Raw genomic sequence first — 6,000 nt, forward strand, 5'->3', positions numbered from 1 at the left:
AGTAATTTGGCAAATTATGAAAATAACAACAAAAGCAATCAATCAGGAAAAATCATACGGCCATGATTTTTCCGTTGCTTCACCACAGACATTTATGAAAACTGTACAATTATGATCTTAATCCACACGGCGGTGGATGAGCACTTTACACAGACATTTCTAAATATCTGGAAGAATATCTACTTGAGAGAGGAGTTTAAGGATGGGAAGGAAGTTAAAGGGAGTAAAGGATGGTGTTTGAGGGAGAGTGTTGAACAGAACGGCACTCTCCGGGCTTTCTTCAGCTTCTTCCTTACAGTACACTTAGGTGGTGAAATCGACTCTTTTACCTGGAGATGTCTCAGGCGAGATTCCGTTTAACGCACCCTTTCAGCGTCTCAGTAGGATGCTGTGAATCGTCCGAAGTAATGGCGAGGCTCTGTCCGACACAAGCTCACCTCAGTGGAAAATGTTATAATCCCATGAAACTCGGAAGAGCTCTGTGGTCATGTCAGGGTCTTCCCGGCTCCCACAGCCTGCACAGCACTAGGACATATCAGAACTGTCCGCACCGCCGAACTTCTCCAACCCACAGAACCCCACAGAACTGGGCTTCTCCGCGCAGAACTGAACTCAACTCTGCTCAACTCTCACAGCAACTGTGTAGACCAGGAAGTACCGACATTTTAAAGAGCTCTTTTCCCGGTTCATTCGGGAGTCTTCCCATTGGTCAGAACCGACCAGACGGGGTGTGTTTTGTGACGTAAGAGGTTAGAAGACAGCAAGAATTGTTATGGAACAGATCAGAAATGTTCTCAGAGACATAGAGAGTTTTGTTTTGGCGAGTTTTAGAAACAGGTGCCAACTCCTTCTGTTTACGTCTGAGAGGATGTAAACAAGACAGTTGTTCCAACACATGTCTGCTTCGACTCCTGACCCTGAAAAACGCACATTTGCTCATTCAAAGACAGAAATCAGAAAATGCATAATTACTCTGTAACAGCTTTAACATGAATTCTAACTTTGCATGAGAATTAAAAATCATTACACTGTTTCAGTTAATAAAATCGATTAGTTCACTGCAACATCTAAAATGGTTTGAACTAAGACACTTTGATTATCAACATTTGTAAAATAGTAATGATAATAAAAAGAGAGTGTTCTTCCACTTGATTTTCAAGAAAGAGAGTCTCAGGATGGGTGAACCTGTATTTCTGGATTCAAATCAATGAAATGACAGTTCCTGTCCCACAAGGTTCTTAAGGTCAAGAGTTTTGACCTTAGGCTTAGTCTTGACATCAGGTTAGGTTCACTACAAGGGTTAGAAACTATCTTTCAGATGGAATAAAGAATCTTTATGCAAATGATTAAAGTCCAGTTTCTAAAGCCCATATTTTAAAAAGAGTTTTTGATCACAACCTTTGTTAACCTCAGAAGACTTCATGGGTATAAAAAGGCTCCATTAAAAAAAATGTTGAACATGTTTAAAGTAATACTGCAGACTTGGAGAGTCAACGAATGTAAGACCATGCTAGAGGGAATGAACCAGCAGGAAAGCGATAAACAGTCACAAAATACCAGAATAAAAAGTAGATTGAGAATTAAAGAAAAGACAGCCATGTTTGAGAGAAGGAAGACAGTGGAAAGGAGAAACAAGTAGTAGGTAAGAAGGACAGACAATGATGGAGGTGTATGTGAGAAGTGAGAGGGACAGTGTGGACCGAGTGTCTGTCTCTGCTTGACGTAATATAAAAGGAAGATATTTTTTCCAAAGCTGATTTTAGAAAAGGACAAAAAATAAAACAGACAGAAAACTTGATGAAATGAGACAGACAAAAAGCCCAGAGGACAGAAACCAAATATCTAGTTCTTTTGCTTTGGAGCCGACTCCTGCAAAGCCTTTCTGTTTGAGTGATTAGTGATGAGGCAGAGGGAGGGATACAAAGATGTGGAGAAGAGGGAGACAGCTGGACAGACAAACAGGTAGCACATGGTTTAAGTTGGAACAGGCCCAGAGAGAGGCAGGTTAAGAGAGAATGGAGAGTTAAGTGAGGAGGCTTGAGAAAGAAAGGGAGCGTGTGGCAGGTTAAGACAGTGAAAAATGGAAGCAGAGAGAAGTTAAACATGAAAGCTTGTTTTTCCATTTTAGCGTCTGAAAGAGCCAGCGAAGAGAAAAAAGGAATATGGTATACATTTCACTGCCCTTAGATTTACTGATTTTGCATAACAGCAATTCATGGCACATATTTTTGAGAGCAGACTATGCCATAGGGTAAAGAAAAATAAATAAATTACAGCATCAAAAAGGACAACTCAATTTTAAAAAATGGAACCACAGCGAGTTTCAATAACGTCCAATTACATCAACACCTGTCACCTCTCTTAAAATGGAGTGTCGGTTTAATGAGAGGACAGTCCAGGCTGACTTCTCTCAGGAGAAAACTGAAATCACCAAGATGATAATCAAAAAAACTCCATGTGTTTGTTAAGCAGAATATAGTTTAATAAATGAAAAAGCTGTATTAATTAAGATTAGGATATCTTCCAAATTGACTTAGTTATAACTATTTTGTTGAATAACGTTGAATGGAGTTGACCAAGAAAGTTGATCAGTTGTAAATGTGTATCCAATAATTTATTTTAGAGAATACCGTACCATTAAATTCAACTATTGATTCATTAAAAAAAATGCTAACAGGCATACAAATAACACAGAGGCGTATATTGACAATAAAGTAGGTCTTATATTGACAACACATTACACTAATTTGTGGCAAACTCTAAATAATAAAATTATGTCTGTTTTGAAATCTTCCCAAAAAGTTAAAGAATCATAAAATATTTGTCATTATTATAAAAATAACAAGTATAACAATTATAAAAGCAAACGTTTTAACTATGTTCTACTTTTTATACTTCTTATGTATATTATGCTTTTTACTTAACTGAACTATTCTAAACATTTGTTATAATATTCAGTTTAACTTTCATGTTATGTCAGTGTAATTTTTTTTAAATGCCATACTTCATTATATAGGTGTCATGGTTGGTGGTTCGATCCAAGTGCAGACAGACACAGGGAGCATGAAATATAAGAAAAACTGATTTATTAAATAAACAACAACAAATGACTGACGTGGCAGCAGAAACAAAAGTCAGGAGGTGAAGTAACACAAGCAGATACGAAGGAACGCTGGGAGGACCAGGAAATCTGGTCAGTAGTCAAGAACATTGATGGTGAAATAATGATCAGAAGTGATTTAAATAGAACTGAGGGAGAGTGGGAAATGAAAGAACCTGGGAGGATTGTTAATTAGTAACTAGCGTGAATGATAACTGATTGAACTAGTGAGGCTGACTAAAGGTGAGAGTGAGGACAGGGAACACAGATGGATGAACAAATACACAACAAAACCCAAAGGACCAAAATAACATAAAAACCTTGAAAAAGTGAACAGCCACTAGGGAACACAAGCCAGTGTATCCCTTGTGCCGGTCCCAATCCCGGATAAATGGTGAGAGTTGTGTCAGGAACGACATCCAATATAAAACATTTTTGCCAAAACCATACTGCGAGTTCATCAAAGCGATACCGGATCGGCCGATGCCCGAGTTAACGACGACCGCCATCGGTGCTGTTGACAAACAGGGTGTAGGTGAAAATTGTGGTACCGTTAGTTAAAGACCACAATGAGGGAAACGTGTCAGAAGACAGAGGAAGAAGAGGAAAGTGAAGAATGTGGGACTGAGGTTTGAAACGCTAAATGTGGGGACAATGACAGACATAGGTAGAAAGCTGGATGACATGATGCAGAGAAGGAATGTAGATGTTTTCTGTGTCCAAGAGATGAAATGGAAGGGCAGCGAGGCTTGCAGCATTGAATCAGGGTTCAAACTGTTTTACCATGGTGTGGATAGAAAGAGAAATGGAGTAGGAGTGGTACTGAAGGAGGAGTTGGCAAAGAATGACGTTGGGGTGAAGAGCGTGTCAGATAGGGTGATGTGCCTGAAGGTAGAAGTAGAAGGTCTGATGCTAAACATTGTCAGTGGTTATGCTCCACAGGTTGGATGTGACGTGGAGGAGAAAGATATATTTTGGAAAGATCTGGATGAAGTAAGAGAAAGTGTTCCAAGGGAGGAGAGAGTGGTGATTGGAACAGACCTGAATGGACATGTTGGTGAAGGAAACAGAGGGGATGAGGAAGTGATGGGTAGGTTTGGTGTCAAGGAAAGAAACCAGGAAAGACAGATAGTGGTGGATTTTGCCAAGAGAATGGAAATGGCTGTAGTAAACACCTATTTCCAAAAGAGGGAGGAACATAGAGTGACCTATAAGAGTGGAGGAAGGAGTACACAGGTTGACTACATTTTGTGTAGAAGAAGAAACCTGAGGGAGATTGGAGACTGCAAGGTTGTGGCAGGGGAGAGTATGGCCAGACAGCACTGGATGGTTGTGTGTAGAATGACTGTTGTGAAGAAGAAAAAAATAGTAAAATCAGAGAAGAAGACCAAGTGGTGGAAGCTGAGAAAAGAATAATGCTGTGAAAAATTCAGAGAGAAGCTGTTAAAATGTATGGGTGTTAAAAAAGAGCTTCCAAATGACTGGGCTACCACAACAACAGTAATTAGAGAGACAGGTAGGAAGGCACTTGGTGTGTCATCTCGACAGTGAATGGATGAAAAGGAAACCTGGTGGTGGAATAGTGAAGTGCAGGATGCCGTTCAAAGAAAGAGGTTAGCCAAGAAGAAATATGACAGTGAGAGGACTGAAGAGAGGAGACAGAAATGTAAGGAGATGAAACGTAGAGCAAAGAGGGAGATAGCAAAGGCAAAGCAGAAGGCATATGATGAGTTGTATGAGAGGATAGACACTAAAGAGGGTGAGAAATACTTGTAGAGGCAAGACAGAATGATCAGTCTGGAAAGGATGTGCAGTAGGGTGGGCTTGTTAAATATAGGACTAGTAATGTTCTAACAAGTGAGGAAAGTGTGATGGGAAGATGCAAGGAAAAATTTGAGGAGCTAATGAATGAAGAGAATGAACGAGAAAGAAGAGATGAGGTCTTATAAACTTTGGACCAAGAAGTGGGAAAGATTAGTGAGGGTGAAGTCTGGAAAGCTCTGAAAAAAATGAAGAAGGGGAAGGCAGTAAGACCTGATGACATACCAGTGGAGGTTTGGAAATGTCTTGAGAGAGACGGCAGTGAGGTTTTTGACCCAAATATTGAATGGTATATTTGAGGGTGAGAAAATGCCTGAGGAATGGAGAAGAAGTGTGCTGGTGCCCATTTTTAAGAACAAGGGTCATGTACAGTGCTGTAGCAACTACAGGGGAATTAAGTTGATGAGCCACACAATGAGGGAGAGAGTTGTGGAAGCAAGACAGACGAGGGGTGACTGTGAGCAGCAGTGTGGTTTCATGCCAAGAAAGAGCAGCACAGACACAATATTTGCTTTGAAAATGCTTATGGAGAAGTACAGAGAAGGTCAGAAAGAACTTCATTGTGTCTTTGTTGATTTAGAAAAAGCATATGACAGGGTGCTTAGGGAGGAGATGTAGTATTGCATGGGGACATTTGGAGTGGCAGAGAAGTATGTTAGACTGGTACAGGACATGTATGAAGACATCAGGACATGTATGAGGACAGCAGGACAGTGGTGAGATGTGCTGTAGGATTGACAGAAAGCTTCAAGGTGGAGGTGGGATTGCATCAATGATCAGCTCTGAGCCCCTTCTTGTTTGCTCTGTTGATGGACTGACTAACAGATGAGGTCAAGCAGGAATCCCCATAGACTATAATGTTTGCAGATGACATTGTGATCTGTGATGAGAACAGGGAACATGTGGAAGAGAACATGGAGGGATGGAGGTATGCACTTGAAAGAAGAGGAATGAAAGTCAGCTGTAGTAAGACAGAGCACATGTGTGTGAATTAGAGGGAGGCTGGTGGAACAGTGAGACTACAAGGAGCAGAGGTCATACAGGTGCAGGACTTCAAGTACTTGGAGTCCACTGTCCAG

The sequence above is a fragment of the Nematolebias whitei genome, chromosome 8 (genome assembly GCF_014905685.2).
Source record: "Nematolebias whitei isolate Nwh7 chromosome 8, NemWhi1, whole genome shotgun sequence".
Taxonomy (NCBI): Eukaryota; Metazoa; Chordata; class Actinopteri; order Cyprinodontiformes; family Rivulidae; genus Nematolebias; species Nematolebias whitei.